Raw genomic sequence first — 21,838 nt, forward strand, 5'->3', positions numbered from 1 at the left:
AGGATCGATACAAGAAAATATTATTTCAGTGTTTTCAATTTACTGATTAGTGTTCTAGGTTTGGGCTGCCTTGAGTGGGGCGGCTACACTGGGTAGCTCAGTCCGGTGGTATCTGAAGGTGCTCGAACACGTCATTCTCCTGTCCGTAGATTTACTACAGGTTAAAGAACTCATTCGGGATAAATTTCGGGCACTTCGGCATCTCTGGAAACCGTAAAAGAAGTTAATGGTACGTAAAAATCAATATCATTAAAAGTGGGAAGAAATTAAACTACGCTTGAGAGTGTCTGAGGCCATGGAACGATGTGCTGAAGTGATAGCCATTAGGTGGGGGTCGTGATAGTCCAGTGGCACCGTCACTGGTTTTCTACCAAGGCCAGCACGATCAAATCCCAGCTAATGCTTGAGGTATTTTTGAAATGGAATGTCTCGTACCTGTGGTTTGGAATCCACGCCAAATTGGAGGTCCCGTGGCTGTATCACGCAAAACTAGAAGCTTGGTTTAGACGTACTGCCACATAAAAGATCTGCTGGGCGACAAAATTCCGGAGCCTCGATGTCTCCAAAAAGCTGCAAAATGAACGCACATCGCAGGAGTAGGTAAGTGGGTACAGGCCCAGGATATGGCGGTATACAGAAAAGTTCAAAATATTTTACAACACCAAACATTTATTACAAGGTAACAAACACTTACTAAGGTGTTGGACCACCAGCAGGCGGCGATGCGGTCGGGCATGGGGCATACAGACGTCTAATATTCTCCTGAGGAAGGTTCTGCCACAGCTCGCTCAACTAACCCTTCAAATCTGCCGTAATTGTGGTCCAATTCGGTCCAAGACGTTCTGGTTGGGCGAGAGATCTGGAAACCTTGCTGGCCAAGGAAGCTTGTTGTCATCATGAAGGCAGGCCTTGGTATGGGAAGCTTAAAATAGGAATAAGTATTCCCTGATAGTCGTCAACCATCTGTGAGGAGAAGAAAGACAAGAATAACACAACACATTTAATATTGTATTTATTTATTTATTTATTTATTTATTTATTTATTTATTTATTTATTTATTTATTTATTTATTTATTTATTTATTTATTTATATTTTCGACTGCACCAGGAAGGGGAGCGCTCACGGTTGCAGAAATTCCTAGACATATCGCGACTCTGTCAGGGTTCCTTCAGTTCCCGCCAGTAGGAAGGAGGAATCGTAGGAAATTCCACCCCACACCATGACACCTCTCGGTGGGGCAGTGCTCCGCATTACAATGAAGTGTGGATCACTGGCTGGCAGGAACGTCTCCATACTGGAATTACGCGGTCGTCTATATTGAAATTATCTACCCTTTAAAGCTTTGTATTCCCAAAGTGACATTCAATTCTCATTAGTTTCTTACCCACTGACATCTCTTTCCTGTTGTAAAGGCTAATTTTCATGTGGCACTCATTGCACTTAAGTTCCAAGATGTTAGAGTGCAGGCTTTCAGCACAATCTGCCATTAAGACCAAGTCGAAGGCATAGGCCAAACTGCTTACTATACTTTCACCTAACTGAATCCCTTCCTGCCACTTTATACCTTTCAGTAGATGTTCTATGAAAACTATGAATAACAAAGGTGAAATATTACAGCCTTTTCTAATACCTGTACGTACCTTACACTACGAACTCATTCTACCATCAATTTATTTTTAATATTGTTTTTTACAATCTGCTTTACGTCGCACTGTCACATATGGGTCGTATGGTAGCAATGGGATAGCAAAGGGCTCAGAGTGGTAAGGAAGCGACCGTGGCCCTAACTAAGGTACAGCTCCAGCATTTGCCTGGTGCGAAAATGGGAAACCACGGAAAACCATCTTCAGGACTACCGACAATGGGGTTCGAGCCCAGTATCTCCCGAATGCAAGTTGATAGCTACATGACCGAAACAGGGCAGCCCTTTGCTCGGTACCATCAATTATGACTGTAGCCCAACTGTCAACATAAATGCTCTTGATTGCTTTTAATATTCTACCTTTAATCCCATAGTCCCCCAGTAGGGAAAATTCAACGCATTTCCCTCGGTACTCTGTCACATGTCTTCTCTTGATCTACGAAACATGAACATTACTCTCTCTTCCTCTAGTAGCATTTTTCAGTTACCTGAAAATCTGATCCTGACAGCTCTTTTGTGATCTGAAACCACACTGGTTTCCATCCAACTTACTCTCAAACACTGGTCACACACTCCATTCCAAAATGGCAGTGAATACCTTGCGTGGTATACTGATCAATAAAATACCTCGATAGCTGTTGTAATCTTTCCCGTTCCCTTGCTTGTAAATAGGTGTAATAAAACTGTGTGCTAAATCAGCAACCATTGTGTTGGACGTAAAACTTGATAGGTGACATGTCATGGATATGTTGCGTGCTGGACCAGCTGCCATATTGTTGGACGTAGAACATGATGATACATAATTCTTTCGATTTATTGGAACACTTGTCTTGTCCTGCTTGTCATAAGAGGCTACTGACAGGGTTAATACTACTACAACTAGACTGCCATAAACTTACCTTATTGTTATTGCATCATTATTCATTAAATAATAAGAATATCGAACTGAATGTTATGTTATAGTGTTTTTGCAAATGCGTCGAATTGCTTTAACACGAAATAAATGCCGCATAGCTCAGTCGGAAGAACGTCGGAATTTTTGGTGTTCAATATTTCAAGTTTAAATCCTCCTCAGTCCTTTTAATTTTATTTCGTTATTATGGAACAGTACAGTATAATTTAATAATATAAGGAGAAAGAATACTACTAGTATTGTGGAGCTGTATTGTTTAAGACCTAACATTTTAATTATTTATATCGCTAAAGAACGATAAACACTCTACAAATAATCCTAGATAAGGGTCAAACTCATAACCTTCGAATCATTATGCGACGGTAATTTCTATTTCTTTCAGTCTCATTCTTCTTATAGTACGATAAATGATCACGGAATTATGTACAGGTCTTTACATCGTGTCTATGGTTGGTGATGCGGGGTCCTGTAATGACATGAGGATCAGCTGAGTGGCCAAGTAAGGGGATACTAGTTGTTGTGGAATGTGAGTGGTTCTCTTGTGCTTAGATGACTAGAACTACCCAACCGCTGGTGGTCTGTAACCCATTGCAGTGGAAAACTTTCACTCATACTCTGAGCAACCTACTTGAAGAAATTTATCGAGCATTCTCAGAACTTTCTGAGCAGACCTCGGAGATATAGGAGAGACGGAGACGCACTTCCGTTCGAATGGCCAGGGACTACTTGATCACAACTTGTCTAACAAAATGGTATTGGACAGGTTATTGTTGTTTAAGTCATCGGTCCACAGATTGGTTTGGTGCAGCCCTCCATGCCACCCTATCCTGTGCCAACCTTTTAATTTCTACGTAACTATTGCATTGGATAGGTTGCTATCGATATTAATACGACTTATCAAAGAAAGAAAGTAGAACTGGCTGGATCAGAAATAAGAATGAGTCTGGATGTCTTAGGTGTTAATGATGTTCAGGTAAGAGAAGATGTGTATTACTGTAAAGTGTTCATCACAGGTATCGAAAGGGGATCCCTTACTGAAAGGCATAATGCAATGGCGTATGGCTTTTAGTGCCGGGAGTGTCCGAGGACAAGTTCGCTATTTTTTTTTTCTATTTGCTTTACTTCGCACCGACACAGACAGGTCTTATGACGACGATGGGACAGGAAGGAGCTAGGAGTGGGAAGGAAGCGACCGTGGCCTTAATTAGGTACAGCCCCAGCATTTTCCTGGTGTGAAAATGGGAAACCACGGAAAACCATCTTCAGAGCTGCCGACAGTGGGGCTCGAACCCACTATCTCCCGAATACGGGATACTGGGGACAAGTTCGGCTCGCCAGATGCAGGTCTTTCGAGTTGACGCCCATAGGCGACCTACGCGTCGTGATGAGGATGAATTGATGATGAAGTAACACATACACTGCCCCCCCAGCCAGCGGAATTAACCAATTATGGTTAAAATTCCCGACCCTGCCGGAGATCAAACCTTGGACCCCCGTGAACAAAGGCCAGCAAGCTAACCATTTAGTCATGGAGCCGGACACTGAAAGGCATAAACTGGCTGAGAGGAATAGGTCAGGGTGGAAATGTAGTGAGCAATTGACAACTATGTATTAATGGCGGACTGTGATGACAGACTGCATTCTAGTATCTTAGAGCTTGAAGAGGTGCAGAGTATCGTATGGAAATTGGCGTTTTCAAGTTCAAAGTGATGTCACGCGGAAAGAAATCTAACAGGGCGAAATGTCAGAACAGGAATACAAATGTGGAACAGGTGGATCAGTTCAAATATTCTCCCAATGAAATTGAATCAAAGTGCAGCGAAGTTAGTACAGTGAGCTCGTAGTGGCGTTCAGTGGTATTCTATGAGAAAGAAATGGGCTTTCAGACGAAATCATCTTTAAATCACTGTGCTTTCGGACTTCGCTGTATGGGAGTAAAAATATGGTGGCCTAAGGATATCTTATTAATAATTTGGAAGTAATAGAAGTGATGAAAGTGGGAATGAATGGCTTTCCGCGGTTTCACATTTTCACACTAGATAAATGCTGGAACGGCCACTTCCTTCCCATCCTAGGCCTTTCCTATCCTTTCGTCACCGAAAATCTTAAAGGTGTTAGTGCGATTTTATGCCACTAGCAAGAAAAACGTGAGAATGATCGGTGGTATAATAATGTGTGTGGAAACAATGGCAGGAAGTTGACCGAAATGAGGGGGGTAAAGGATAAGTTAGGAATAAATTATATGTATAAAGCTGTGCATATAAATTATGTTTGGCGGTGGGGTCATATATGGTGAATGGAGGGGAGTAATATGGAGGGCAAGAGGAGAGAGAGAATGATTCACTGACAAAAGATGGACTTTTAGAGGACTGTAGAGGCACAGAAGAACGAATGATGCCTCCAGACACCAACACGGTGTTTTCAGTGCCCAAAGACAACCTGGTACCAGACCGCAGCAGTCCAGTCCTTCACGACACCTCAGCAAAATAATGTTTCTCGTGAGACTAATTTTCCACCGAGGTAGTTGGCCAATCTCTTAGGGTCGCGCAGCTGTGAGTTTGCATTCGGGAGATAGTGGGTTCGAACCCCACTGTCGGCAGCCCTGAAGGTCAGGGCTTAATTAAGTCCACTTCCACTTCCTTCCCATTACTAATCCTTTCCTATCCCATCGTCGTCAAAAGACCTATCTGTGTCGGTTGCGATATAAAACAAGTTGTAACAACAACAAAAAACAACAAAATCTAATTTTCCTACAGGTAAGCACCAAAGTACACATACAGGACTATAAAAATGATACTGCATGCCGTTTGTCATCGAAGTGGGTGTTGGTTAAGGATTAGCGTTATCACCACTACTATTCATCTTATACATCTACTCGGTGGCTTCAGACCTACATGCACCTCAGCATGCACTTTGCTCTGCCCTGATGATATTTTTTTTTTGTAGCGATTCGCCGTCATTGCCTAGAAACTCACCAAGAAGTGGAAAAATGAAAGAAATAAGTAAATGAATTAATTCGTATTGTTCTCCATTACATGGTGATGAGAAAAATTAATTATGATACCGAGTTCACTGTTGCTTTAAACGGTAAATGAATTACCTCGTTAGAGTTCTTTGCGACTGACTACTGGGGAATGTTTGAAAGATAACTTCGTACGATGTGGTCGTAGGGTAGCATGTGTTGGGAATTGTATCTGTTCACTGAGAATGATGTTCCTATGGCATACTGTATGTTCATTATTTTCATACTATAGTATATTCACTTAGGGCTGATGTGGAGAGTTACCACGTTCGTGTTGATGTCCTACTTTTAGTAACTTGGCGGCAAACGTTGCGTTGGTCTTAGCGTTTATTGATTTAAGAGGAAATACAACCGGGAAAATATCCTCTATGAACAGTAATGAGGCGGAAAATGTAAGTGGGCCGTATCTTCGAAGAATGCAGGTATCGGTAAAAGAAACGGAAGTGTCTTGTGAGGAGTGAAAATGAAACACTCCCTAGGCCTCGTAAAAATAATACTATCAGCGTCGGAAAAAGAACAAGTCTTAACCATAGGTCGTCGAATAAGATAGATGAAAGTGGGGAGTCTGACACAACTAAGTGGAAGCAATGTCAGACTCATTCAGGGTAACCGTGGTCGCCAGCCTGCGCTCACAATTTGCGAGGTTTTTGGCCCCCCTTGTAGTCACCTCTTAAGACAAACAGAGGATACCGTGGGTGTTAATTCTACCTCTTCCCACCATCCACAGGGGATTATGTTGTGTTGTGTCATAACGTGCTATATTGTGTCATATCATGTTGTATGCAATAAAAACTTTTCAGTCTGTCAAACGCACAGCAATCACAATATACATTATAACACGATAAACATACCTGTAAAATACACACTAATATACAAAGAATGTCATGTTTCGTTCTACAAGAACATCCTCAGATTCTATCAAATCACTTAAAACATGCTTATATATGTACAGTATTGTTTACGTTGTGTAAACTTGTCAATGATAGAAAGAGATAGAGAGAGAGAGAGAGATAGTGGCAATGTCAATGATAGAGAGAGAGAGAGAGATAGTGACAAGAGAGAGAGATAGAGAGAGAGAGTGACAAGTTTGTTTTAAGTGATTTGATAGAATCTGAGGATGTTCTTGTAGAACGAAACATATCATTCTTTGTATATTAGTGTGTATTTTACACGTATGTTTATAGTGTTATAATTTATATTGTAATTGCTGTGTTTTTGACAGACTGAAAAGTTTTCATTGCGTTTAACTAAGTCGACACTGGAAAAGTGGCTTCAATCTTAACAAACATATTATGTTATTTTAGACCAGGTTATATTTTAGCGGTCTGGTGTTTTATATATCGTCGTTGAGCCTCGAAATAACGTTATGTGACAATGTTGAGAGGAGAAACATCGAGCCGAAGAAACTTGTAACACTTACAACGAAAATTCGTTGATATAGTTTACACAACACTGAACCTTTCTGGTCAGAGTTCTAAGCTAAAATATTATCAAATAATGATATTCTAAGCGCAACGATATACATACTTTGTCTCATTCCAAGTTAAATAAATAAACAATCTATATTTTTTAAACACTAAGGTGATTTTTGTTACATTCATTTTGAGAGAACGGCTGAACCGATTGACATCGTAAAGCATTCTGACGAAAGCCCTTGCCTTGTAGATTTGCAAAGTATCCTTTAAACCATGAAAATTTATTCCCGCATATTTTTAAATTATTAAAGAAAAATGTAGAATTCTTATTGGTCGCCAGTGCTTCTAGGTCACCTGAACCATGAGAGTGCTGAGCAGATGGCACAATAGGGGAAGTGGAAGGGGGTAGGCACGCATGCGCTGTCAGACGTCTTACTGGTCAGGTGTACTTCGCGGACAGGAATACCCGCTGTTTTACTCCCCAGCAGATGAAAAGTGCACATTACATTCAAAATTCCTCTAATTTAAATGAGAGTTCGGTGTCTGGATTAAAGTTAAATTCCAAAGCAGCTGATGAAATTCGATAGGCACGGCTTAATATGGGATAAAGCCCCAATACAAATAGTCATTAATTAATGTGTGTAAATCGTCTTCTAAAATGTATCATAGGTATCATTCTGGTGTGAAAATTATTGTTCTTCGGAGAGATTTCATAAAGGTTTTGCCTGTTTTGTCGCATGCTTATAAGGATATTTATTGTTGTATTAATAGTCTCCTCTTTGACACTTCTTCAAAACACGTCGCTTACATAAAAACATGGAAGTCGTAGTTTTTCTTGCAAGAAATCGGTTATGGCGACCGCCCTTCTATAGGTGGTGACGGATAAAATGTTATTGAATTCAAGCAAGAAATTTAACACATGATGTACTAAACCCTTGAACTTACCGTTCCATCTTTGGTCGTCTGCCTCGGCTGCTTCAATAGAACAATATCGTACTCTTGGATCTTGGGGTCGTTACGAGATTTTTTCTGTCACTTCATCGACCAAACTATAGGGTTCAGAGGAGAGCATAACTACTTCAATTGATGAGTAAAAATGTGCTTACTAAAATATTTATTCAACTTAAATCACGATAATTTGTTTATTACATATGCAGGAAGAGTCAATACAATTTTTCACAATGTGTAATCACGCAGTCACAATACATATCATGAGTGGTCAATATATATTGAAATTGATTATAATTGTCTTCCAAAGAATGAAAACGTAGTGTAAAATTCGTAGACAGCAAAAACCAGTGAAAGAATAGAAAACCTGAAAATCGGGTACCATTAATCCAAACGATAACTAAGAGTTAAATCCACACGATCCGTGAAAAACCGACCTTCAACAAGTAGAATTCCAGGTTTACAATTAATTAGAACATCCCTGGAACGGATCCTTAATCGAACCAAATCGACTATCAGGTGCTTTGGATATGTTGCGAAATATTACTTGAAATGATGGTGGTCATTACAAGTTAACAGCAAATGTCACAATCAAAAAAGAATATTCCACCATGTATTGTCATCTCCTGACACCCTTAAGTTACAGAGGAATCCCGATGCTGAAACAAGCATCACCCCAAACAGATGTTCAGAAGGAACCAACAACACTTGATCCGAGGGGATCTTACGTTACATCGTTCTGAAGGAACAAAACTACGAAATGCAGGAAAACATTAATTCATTATGCATTTCGAATTACAAGCGGATGATATGGCAATAGCTTCAGAGCAGATAAATGACTTGCAAAAGGCAGTAGACATATTAAGTGACTGGGCCCAGAAAAATGAAGTTACAATCAATGAGGACAAGACGGAAATGATAATTTTTCGAAACGGTGGAAGGCCAGCAGTTTCCGACCAAGTGACCTGCAATGACAAGGAACTGAAAATAGTCAACAATTTCAAATACCTAGGCATTACCTTACAGGTTACAGGAAGAAACTTTAGGCTACACATAAGATCGAAAACAGCCGCCGCAATAAAAGCTATAAACGACATTGGACATTTAAATCTAATTTCACTGGAAACAGCAATGGCACTTTTTCAAACTAAGGTGCTGCCCGTTCTGACATATGGTCTCGAGCTAATGTGGGAATTCCTTAACTACATGCAATTGGAAGAGATAGAAAAGACAATATCCAGATTTCACAAAAAAGCCCTTGGTGTATCAAAGACAACCAGATCCGGACTGGTGTACGAGCTTGCAAGAGAAATGTTCCTGATAGAGGATCCACGGATAACTCTACTAATACCGCCTACGGAAAGTTACAACAAGCTGCTCCAAGTTCTACCAAATAAAAAGCCGGATATACCGATAGAATTCTACACAACAAATGCAATGCTGGACAGAAGATGGACGCAACCTCTGTGTGAAATGAGGCAAGTCGTGACCAGGATTGCAGTTTATGTTTTCCACCACAAGATTTGCTCCCGAACGAAAATTGTTTCATGATCCAGATGAAAATTGCGTGTGTGAACTATGTAACAATACATGCGGGACTTACCACATAACCACGTGCCCAAACCGATCCAGGTCAATAGTGGAATATAGCAAGGAGTGACATGACTGCTCAGAACTAGGAAATATGCTGTATTACTATGTAGGTCAAATTCTAAAAAGAGTATGACATATATGTATCATTATGGCCATTCGGCCGCGATAAATTCCTTATTATTATGTATTTCGAAGAAACGCCAAACACTAAAGTTAAAGAAAAGTGTCATTTGAAAATGTTCGTACTAAACAAACTTTCAGATTATGAAACAGTCATGTCGTTAAATTTGTTAAAATGAAAGTCCACAATATAAAACAAACAAAAGGAAATCTCTCCAATTTTCTATAACTACGACTACAATTACAAATCTGTCTACCTACACTTGTCCCATTAAACCAAACTACGACTGATCGGTAGATCAACGTCTCACATAAATAATGTGAATAACGAAAAATGAACTTAAAATAAGTTATGCTAATAAGCTGACGAATCAAAACCGCATTCGTAATGAAAATCCCACAAAACGTCAACTACTGTAAATGTCAACACACGGCACTATCATAATATACCGGACACCCGAACAATCAATCTTAAAGTAAACAAAAGTAAACAGAAAACGAAAGTTCATCGAACTTGAGCTCACGCGGCTAAGTAGTAGTGATCAGTCTCCACTGACCAGGTTTACATGTGGGACAATACTTACATTCATGCCGCTACTGATGCAACGCTATTATAGGAGCACCTTCCGGCTAGTAAGAATTATGCCGAAACATGGCCTAAATAGTACCTCACCGAGCTCGATAGCTGCAGTCGCTTAAGTGCGACCAGTATCCAGTATTCGGGAGATAGTAGGTTCGAACCCCACTGTCGGCAGCCCTGAAAATGGTTTTCCGTGGTTTCCCATTTTCACACCAGGCAAATGTTGGGGCTGTACCTTAATTAAGGCCACGGCCGCTTCCTTCCCACTCCTAGCCCTTTCCTGTCCCATCGTCGCCGTAAGACCTATCTGTGTTGGTGCGACGTAAAACAACTAGCAAAAAAAATAGTACCTGCTAATATCTTTCACATTCGTATTCACTACTGCAAACACTAACATCGTTCAAGTCGATTCGCAAAAATACCTAACCTATGACTTGGCTATGTACAGACGACGCCCTAATACTGTCGTTGAGCAAACGTTACAGTGTCTACTCATCCTTAAGTTATATAATACCCACGACATCCTAAATTTATCGTTGAGCCAACGTTACGGTATCTACACATCATCATTCATACTGCCAGGCGAAATCGAAACGTTAACACAATGTCCGGATATTAAAATCTGATCCTCGTTGAAACTCTCACACATGAGGTGAAATTCGCTACAAAAATGAACTCGAATCTGGAAATATTACTGTTTCTATTTCCTACAAGAAAGCGTGACATCGAAATTAAACATGTTCGAATGGTTTAACCTGTTACTCATTACAATTTAATCACATGCGGTGAAGTTTGCTAAATAAAAATAAACTCAAATCTCGTTTGAAATTACATAATATCACTGAAAATAATAATCACTACCATCACGGTATTTACGGCATAACTCGAGTGTGAGGCTCCAACTAACCTACCATATCAACACTCCGTATTCGTGTGTCAGAATTTATTTTGTTCGTGAGGTTGGTTATCACAAAATGCACTTCGCTAGTATCAAATAGAATCGTCACCTAGACTTAACTGCCGTTACCTACGGTCTTACATAAAATAGTAATCATGGAAGAACATCAATTTGTACTCAAAATAGGCGTTACAACGCGCTCACTTTGATTTGACAACCCTTATATTCTTCAATCGTTCTGGATTGCTACAGGACATCGTTCCTCTTATACAGCCTGTTTCAGAAATATTACACCTCAACCTATTCACCATGCCACAAAAGTTCTTCTCCGTCGATCTACGTGGCCTCTTATCTAACTACAAAACATTATATTTAAATTAGACGGACCTGTAATTGCGCCGTTGGCGTGGCGTTATCTCTGCTCCATCTTACGTCAGCCACCACGGATCTTAGCCCCTCACAATTGAAGGGCATATTCTTCGCTTAAATACTACCTTATAAACACTTTGATTCTGCACTCGTCTTGAAGCAACATACATTGATTTTTTGATACTTAATAATACATTTTATTCTGTAGACATATACAACAGTTGAACCGCCCCGCTTCGTGTCGATAATTCAACTAACGCAGTTTGCGGAAATCTCCAACTCCTTCCCCTCCAGGTGTTTCACAGGTGTGACTGACCGTGAGACAGAAGCTTATCTCCGCCAGACTACAACAGTCCTCCCTTACCGATTATCAGAATAACATCGTCCGCAATAATCCACAAGAGCTATCTATGAATCTCCTGTCTCCCTACGCAGAAGTTCAGGAATCCTACAATTATTTAACTTATGATTTTCTTCCCCGACCGGGATGGACATCTTGAATACAATGTTCCAATGGCTAATTTGTCTTCGTTCACCATTTACCACTTGGTAATATATTCATCCCTCAAGCCAACTGGTTTTAGAGATTCTAGAAGTCTGTTTCGCACTCTTTAAGTCCTCTTCTTAAAGTTGTTCACCGGCTCGGACAATCGAATGATGACTGACGCTCTTGGTTGAGGAGGGGGTATTTATGCATTTTCTAGGCACGCACTACTTGGCTTTATGTACTGTTGTGCAATCATTCAATTTGCTCAACACTTGATCGATTTCTTCGAGACTCACCCCAGAGATTCCACCTAGTTTTCCAGTCATGGTGGTGTTGTTTGCTGATTTTTCCTGTTTTCTTGACGGGCGTGATTAATTAATTAATTTCGTGCACGAGTGTTCCCGCGCATATTGACTGTATGTCCTTGACACGTGCACTCTACTCTACCAGAATGGATGCCACCTTCTCTCCAAGCCTAATTATATACATTTCCACCCTGTGGACTTTAGCTTCATCAAATATTTCCCAAAATTCTTAATTACTTATTTCTTTGTTAATGACAGTGCTAAAATCTCTCGAAATGGGGGTTATTATCCAGAATTTCTTTATTAATTACCCGAGGTCTTCCGAAATGTTCCGACTTCGTTTGATGTTCGGTGGCTCGCCTCCCGCTGTGAGTTCTCACCCCACGGAACGCGAGATGAGCTTGCAATAAAAATATGTATGCACTCTATCTTGCAGTTGAAATTTCAGCAAAGTAGCATTATGGGTTCAATATAGTGATTGAAATTTATAGCAAAATGTTCATTTCTGTGAGATATTATATCGCTTTCTCGAAAGTTGCCATTCTCAATTAATCTGAAAGTCACTAGGCTTATACCCGTAGTTACAAATCACAACTAGCGCCAACAGATTAATACTGACTATTAAAGCTAGCTTCTTCATTTTGCTGCATAATTCTTGAATTCCTTCGAATTAACAGTTTGCCTCCACATATTCTTGTTCTAAAAATTGGAGTCATCGTTATGCTTCTTAGAAATCGGAACGTTTCTCAACGGCTCCTAAACGAAACTAGATTAGGGGCTAATTCAAAGAATTAAGTACGAAAACTGTTTAGATTTGGAAATAATAAATGAGATAAGGCTGGGCAGAGTGCTATAATCCCTCAAATTTACTCAACAACATCCGATGAAAAACTTCCATTTTCTTTCAAGAGGCATCAATTTCCAATTCCTCTGGCATTTTGTATTACGATCAATAAACCTCAAGGGACGTGTAAGCCTCTGTTTACCTCAGGCAGTTTTCAGCTATGGCCAGGTAAATGTTCCAGTGTCAAGAGAGCTATGTTTTAAAGTTGCAATAGTGCCAAAAGGTAGCTGTACAAGGAATGCACCGAGCAAGTGGCTTCGTGGTTTAGGTCACGTAGCTACCAACTTGCATTCGGGAGATAGTGGGTTTGAACCCCACTGTCGGTAGCTCTGAAGTTGGTTTTCCGTGGTTTCCCATTTTCGCACCAGCCAAATGCTGGAGCTGTACCTTAATTAAAACCACGGCCGCTTCCTTCCTAATTCTAGCTATTTTATACCCCATCGTAGCCGTAAGATCTACCTGTGTAGATGCAACGTAAAGAAAATTCTAAAAACATAAAGTACAAGGAATGTCGTATATAAGGAAATCCTTCAATAAAATTTACCCTAATGACCGTTATGCCTCGGCGGTTTCAGCCAGTAACAAAAAACAGAGAACGTGAGAGTAATATTAAAGACTAGGGAGACTACTGGCAAAAATGAGTGCAATTGGAGTTGACAACAGAGTGACTGAGTGGGTGGCTCTGTTTGTAGAAAATAGAACTCAGAGAATTAGAGTAGGTGAAGCTTTATTTGTCCCTGTAAAAATTAAGAGGGGAATTCCTCAAGGCAGTATTATTGGACTTTTATGTTTTCTTATTGTGCCCTACAGGACTCTAGGGTTCCGGCCAGGCGAAAGCCGGTCTCGAACCCAGAGTACAGTAGTGAAAGAACTCTCACAAACGTGAGCTTGTGCACATAGTCTTACCTGAACACTTACCCATACTCAGCCGGATAATAGCGCTCTTCTCAGGGATAACATGGGTGGACAATGGGCAACATGAAGATAAACACTAGGATAAGTGACTAATCAGGTAAGAATCAGCTAAATAAAAAAAAATCTAACAGAAACATCGCTGCATTCAAAGTTTAACAAATAGGGATTTATTACATAAAAATTTAAATTATTTACAAATGAAAGAGCTTTCAAAATGCTTGGGTCAAGATAATGTTGAGCCGATGACAACCAGTTCACTGCCTTCACGAAAACAGCTGTGCTGTAACAAGCATGTTACAATTGTGTAAGTAACAAAATCTAGAAAACGGATATCTGCTGAAATACACATCTAACAGTGATTCCCATACAATTTACAATGCCTCGTACCTTCAAACCCTGGTGCAAACAAAAATAAACACAAAATGAACAGTGTCCTGACTCGGTCACGAACCCTAGTCCCATCAAGAGTAAAGCGTATAATATCATATGCGAACAATCAAAAAGAACGCAACCAACATATCCAAAGTGACAATATCAAACGTGCCAGTGTTAAAAATTAAAGTAGAACAAATCGAACAAAAAAAATCTCTCCCTGCGTTCCAAAACATCAAGGTCGTCTCCTTCCCCCATACACACTCGACAAGCTGCAGACAGAAATATCACCGAGTTTCAAGACTGTGACGTCAGACACACCAACCCTCACCCTTCGACCACTTGACTAGCGGCAATCCACATAATTTACGAGCTCAGCTGGCTGCCGGAAAAAACATCTCGCCTCTCAAAATACCTCACGTAACCTGGCTGCTAAAAAGTACTCTTTTAAATACACCTGGGCGATCCGCCCTCATCTCAATATCACCAGCAAGATAACAAATCTTAATTCCGCCTCCCATGGGCTCCACCTTGATAATACAAAGACGCACATCAATATGCGATAGTCACATGGCCATAATAAGGCATCTCTAATGCAACCAATACACTCTCAAACTGTGCTGGGCTTTCTCATCTCAAATACATACAGCCAGCTACATGCATAATGCTCACATCTCTCAAACATTCGGACTTGCTCGCCCTGTCAGTAAAGCTGGGTGAATTACGGGTTGAATTCTTGTCTGAAATATACAGCCTACGTCTGCAGAAACAAATTCCTGAACGCGACACAATAAAAAGTGCCTGTCTGTTAGACTAACCTACTTTGACCAAGGGAGTTCGACCTGACCCATGAAGATAATACTTACGCTAATATAATACAATCGAAATGAAAGATAAACACACCAATAGGGAATCTGCAACTATCATCTACCCTAAGGTACGGGGTTCGAGCTTGAGGCCTAGCTCTATATTACAAAGAATTATTCCTACCATAACTAACCTGTTGACTGACGGCCCCCCTATTCCTATCTAAATTTAAATGACATGCTTGAAACAGAATTGGAAAGCTCTGACCTTATGTGATTGATGACATGACGGAGAGGCCCTCCCTGTGGACCACTGAATTTACCACATCATGACTGACTGCGACGGTTGTAGCAGATACTGGTGACCTCTTGGAGACATTCTTTCTTGCGTGACTCCTTCGTACAGCTCCTTAGATGGTGGGAAGATGTCCCCTTCGACGTCGCGCTGATCAGGTACTCCCAACGTTCCTGGATCGATGCCCGTTGTCGTGTTGGCTTCAGCTCCGGTTGTGGCTTCCTCGAAAAGATGATGTGAAAGCTCGTTCTGACTTGATGCAGGGGTAACTGAAAACAAATTCATTCATTACAGACTGTCCAAATTCGATGCCTGTTTCCACTACTATCGTGTCTCACACGTCACATTGACCAAGTCTTGTTCAGAATTTTAAACCTGGACACAATAGTTTCTTCACTATTCTTAGTCACTGTTATTTCATCCCTTCACTCGGACAACATGTAGAGCTTGAATTACCCTGAGCCTATATTTATTCTAGCCTTACGTCAGTTGCAACTTGACCTCACAGAAATATGAAGCTACTAGTTCATCAGTCTATTACAGGCAGTACCTCATCTCACCATAGCCTATCCACACAGGTAATATCAAGGATTTAGCTGAATATGCAAGTTGATTACTTACTTCCTCGCCGATACAGTAGTACTAGTTGTATGTGCAGCTCGAAGACAAAGTGTTGTTCTCAGTACCAACACGCAGTATGACGACTCGTTCAAGCAGCCTTCCGGTCAAAGAATGAGACTGATATGCCAGGCGGCCTCTCTTTTATAATTGGGTTAGCGTAACCACGCCACTTGATCGCGTGCAAAATACGCGCGCCCGCGACTCGAAGTTTTCCCGCACAACGCACCTCAAGTACCATATTTAACGAATGCATTTATGATTGCAGCCCTAATGCATATCAAAATAAAGCAGAAATTATGCAGGTTGCAATTCTTGTATCAAATCCAATGCAACTCTTCCGTAACCAAAGATATTAATTTAATTCTTTCTTCCCTCCGACGGTAAGTTTTGCCGGGATCCGGGAAGCGTCCCCAATCTTCATTAAGAGGCTTGGCTTGGGACATAACTCCCTTTAATGAGGTTCTGGAGATTTCTCATAATGACGCTCCAGCTCTCTTCACACAAGAACGCTTCTTCTGGTCTCTTTTATGGAATATACTATAAGACAATGACTTCGTGGGTGGTCTTATGTAATCCCAATATCCAATACTAAAATCTGTACTATTGGCCCATGAACAGTATGGTTCATTATATATATCAATGATGTGTGTAAAGAAGTGGAATCAGAGATAAGGCTTTTCGCAGATGATGTTATTCTGTACAGAGTAATAAATAAGTTACAAGATTGTGAGAAACTGCAAAATGACCTCGATAATGTGAGATGGACGGTAGGCAATGGTATGATGATAAACGGGGATAAACGTCAGATTGTGAGTTTCACAAATAGGAAAAATCCTCTCAGTTTTAATTACTGCGTTGATGGGGTGAAGGTTCCCTTTGGGGATCATTGTAAATACCTAGGTATAAATATAAGGAAAGTTCTTCATTGGGGTAATCACATAAATATGATTGTAAATAAAGGGTACAGATCTCTGCACGTGGTTATGAGAGTATTTAGGGATTGTAGTAAGGATGTAAAGGAGAGAGCTTATTTGTCTCTGGTGAGACCCCAACTAGAGTATGGTTCCAGTGTATGGGACCCATACCAGGATTACTTGATTCAGGAACTGGAAAAAGTCCAAAGAAAAGCAGCTCGATTTGTTCTGGGCGATTTCCGACAAAAGAGTAGCGTTACAAAAATGTTGCAAAGTTTGGGCTGGGAAGAACTGGGAGAAAGGAGACGAGCTGCTCGACTTAGTGGTATGTTCCGAGCTGTCAGTGCAGAGATGGCGTGGGAGGAAATCAGTAGACGAATAAGTTCGGATGGTGTCTTTAAAAGTAGGAAAGATCACAATATGAAGATAAAGTTGGAATTCAAGAGGACAAATTGGGGCATATATTCGTTTATAGGAAGGGGAGTTAGGGGTTTCTTTGCAATTATTTAAGAAAAGGCTAGGAAAACAACAGTAGGGAATTTGCCACCTGGCGACTGCCCTAAGTTCAGATCAGTAGTGATTGATTGATTGATTGATTGATTGATTGGTTGGTTGGTTGGTTGGTTGATTGATTGATTGATTGATTGATTGATTATATTTTCTGTAGAGCCATTTCAATGATGGGAACGTTCCCGTGGCGATGACGTGTGCACGGGCTGTGTCAGGCACATATGGTAATAAGCCTGAGGCCGAGGGAGCTCAGGATAATGTGACAAATCTCACCGCATTACTTCGTAGCGAATGAATGTCACAAGCTTCGGTAAGCACTTTAACCATGACACCTTGAAATGTTCATTCGTTTCATGTAATGCTGACACGGACCACAAAGACACCAATTGAGAACCTCGCTTTTATTTATACAATCAATTGAATTATAAAGTGCTTCAGATCATGGGTTAGAGCCTGGCCACTTTAAGACATTCCATTCTATTATAATTTGATGACATGCAGTCCATATAATGAACTTGGCTTTAGGTGTTTGTTTCCCTGCTAGTCAACACCTCAGTTGGAAGATCGAAATTGTCGCACGTTACAGACACCCTGGTGAGAGCTACGGACAATGCCACACTCCTATTGCGACCTCTATTATTATTATTATTATTAAGCCTCCGTGGCTTAGACGGCAGCGCGTCGGTCTCTCACCGCCGGATACCGTGGTTCAAATCCCGGTCACTCCATGCGAGATTTGTGCTGGACAAAGCGGAGGTGGGACAGGTTTTTCTCCGGGTACTCCGGTTTTCCCTGTCATCTTTCATTCCAGCAACACTCTCCATTCTCATTTTATAGCATCTATCAGTCATTAATAAACCACTTTGGGAGTGGTGACCCCATCGTACTAATAGCCTATATCTGCTTCATCCCTGACCCGGTCAATGACTGGAAAACAGGTTATATGTTTTCATTTTCATTATTATCATCATTATTATTAGTAGTAGTATAAGTAGTAGTAGTAGTAGTAGTAGTAGCAGTAGTAATAATAATAATATTATTTGTACACTTAACAGCTTTCCGGTCTGCCGAACACGCAATTTCAATATAAATATTACACTATAACATACCTGTAATAAACACATTATTAAACGATGAATAAATACACATTATTAACCAAAGAATGACATGTTCCTTTCATGAAAGAACATAATCAGATTCTATTAAGTCACATTAAATATTTGAAAATATTTATATTTATTTCTGTCTAAATATCTATGAATTTGAAATTTGGATCACCGGCAAGTTGTCCGCGGTCAGGGGCGGCCAGCTGTGAGCTTGCATTCGGGAGATAGTGAGTTCGAACCCCACTGTCGGCAGCCCTGAAGATGGCGTTCCGTGGTTTCCCATTTTAACACCAGGCATATTTTGGGGCTGTACTTAATTAAGGTCGTGGCTGCTTCCTTCCCACTTCTAGGCCTTTCGTATCATAATGAAGCCCTGCTTTGTCACCATTCCAGCATACACTGCGAGGTGTTCGAAAAACCGTTGTTCTTTCGTTGACTCGAATCCAAACAGCATTCAGTCCACTGTCCCTCCATTAAGTCACGCCACCCCCACCCCCCTGTTCAGGTCAATGACATGCTGCACTTCCCCTACAGGTACCTTACTCTTAGTGTTCCCTTAGTACTATCATCTTTATGCTATTATTATTATTATTATTATTATTATTATTATTATTATTATTATTATTATTATTATTATTATTATTATTATTATTATTATTATTATTTGCGGCTGTGAGCTCGCATCCGGGAGATAGAGGGTTCGAACCCCACTGTTGGCAGCCCTGAAGATGGTTTTCCGTGGTTTTCTATTTTCACACCAGCCAAATGCTGGGGCTGTGCCTTAATTAAGGCCACGGCCGCTTCCTTCCCATTCCTAGGCCTTTTCTGTCCCATCGTCGCCATAAGACCTATCTGTGTCGGTGCGACGTAAAGCAAGTAGCAAAAAAAATATTATTATTATTATTATTATTATTATTATTATTATTATTATTATTATTACTCTGTTTTATTCTTTAAAATCTACGTTAGGTTTTTTAATGAGCATTCAACGGTCTGCCTATTATATAGGTAATTTTATTATTATTTTAGTGATAAATCATAATCTGTTTAATTCTTGTTTAATAATATGTTTTTACACGTATATTATGGTGATGCTATTTTATATTGACATTGTGTATTCGGCAGACGGGAAAGCTTTGACGTTTACATTTAAACGAAGTCGACACTGAAAAATATGACCTCCTTCTTAACATATAATTAATTGTACAGACATTTCATTTCTAGTCTTCAACGCTGACGTGATATTCCTGTGAATTTCCCACTGTGGTACCCCTTGGGACAGTGCTGACAGAACCATCATGTCACCGGCTGACCGTAGAGAGTTCAGCCTTTCGACATTTGAGGACATCGCATTGTGGTGGTGGTGATTATTGTTTTAGGAGGAAGTGCAACTGGGCAACCAAGCTCTAGTAACATTAATCTAAGGAACAAGTGGAAGGGGTCCGACACTTCGAAAAAATTAAAGTATCGGCCAAAGGAAGACGAGGGCCACGAAGACCGGGAAAATGAAAGACTCCCTAGGCCTCGTTAAACTAAATAAAAGAGCAACAATTGACCAAGGGATGTCGGATAGGATAGATGAACGCGAGAAGCCTGGCACAAGTAAGTGGAAGCAATGCCAGGACTCAGTTAAGAGCCCCGTGGTCATCAACGCACGCTTCCTATTTAAGAACCAAAACTCAAACTTATTCGTCTATTAATGTCATTCCACGCCATCTCTCCGCTGACAGCTCGGAACATACCACTTAGTCGAGCAGCCCTCCTTCTTTCTCTCAATTCTTCCCAGCCCAAACTTCGCAACATTTTTGTAACGCTACTCTTTTGTCGGAAATTACCCAGAACAAAACGAGCTGCTTTTCTTTGGATTTTTTCCAGTTCTTGAATCAGGTAAACCCGGTGAGGGTCCCATACACTGGAACCATACTCTAGTTGGGGTCTTACCAGAGACTTATATGCCCTCTCCTTTCCATTCTTACTACAACCCCTAAACACCATAATAACCATGTGCAGAGATCTGTACCCTTTATTTACAATCCCATTTTATGTGATTACCCCAATGAAGATCTTTCCTTATGTTAACACCTAGATACTTACAAGGATCCCCAAAAGGAACTTTCACCCCATCAACGCAGTAATTATAACTGAGAGGACTTTTCCTATTTGTGAAACTCACAACCTGACTTTTAACCCCGTTTATCATAATACCATTGCCTGCTGTCCATCTCACAACATTTTCGAGGTCACGTTGCAGTTGCTCACAATCTTGTAACTTATTTATTATTCTATAGAGAATGACATCATCCGCAAAAAGCCTTACCTCTGATTCCACTCCTTTACTTATATCATTTTAAGAAAACATAAAGGTCCGATAACACTGCCTTGAGGAATTCCCCTCTTAATTATTACAGGGTCACATAAAGCTTCACCTACTCTAATTCTCTGAGATCTATTTTCTAGAAATATAGCAATCCATTCAGTCACTCTTTTGTCTCGTCCAATTGCACTCATTTTTGCCAGTAGTCTCCTATGATCCACCCTATCAAATGTTTTAGACAAGTCAATCGCAATACAGTCCATTTGACCTCCTGAATCCAAGATATCTGCTATATCTTGCTGGAATCCTACAAGTTGAGCTTCAGTGAAATAACCTTTCCTAAAACCGAATTGCCTTCTATCGAACCAGTTATTAATTTCGCAATGTATTCACTATCCCGTCTTACTGGAGTAACAACGCCGTGTTTATTACAAGATAATCCTTTTTATTAACAAACCCCGAAATCTACATAAACACATTTCATTACAACAACCGCTAGATAGCGTGCGGTATCACCCTGAGTCCGTAACATCTGTACTCTAGTGGATGGCACAGCGTTGTATTTGTGAATATGAATAGGAGTATATTGGGACAGACATAAACATCAAGTCCCCGAGAAAAGCAATTAATCAGACGCGGCTAAAATCTCGCATGCGATCGGGAAACGAAACCGGGATCCTGTGAAACCAAGCCCTCGACGCTGACTATTCAACAAAGGAGTGGGATAACTTGTAATTTAATTCCTATGTAGTTTGAGATTAGCTTCTGTTTAATGCAGTATTTGATTTGGTCTTGTGCATTGTTGGAATGTAAATTTATGCTCTTCATGGTCTGCAGTGTAGGCCTA

Source organism: Anabrus simplex, chromosome 7 (genome assembly GCF_040414725.1).
Source record: "Anabrus simplex isolate iqAnaSimp1 chromosome 7, ASM4041472v1, whole genome shotgun sequence".
Taxonomy (NCBI): domain Eukaryota; kingdom Metazoa; phylum Arthropoda; class Insecta; order Orthoptera; family Tettigoniidae; genus Anabrus; species Anabrus simplex.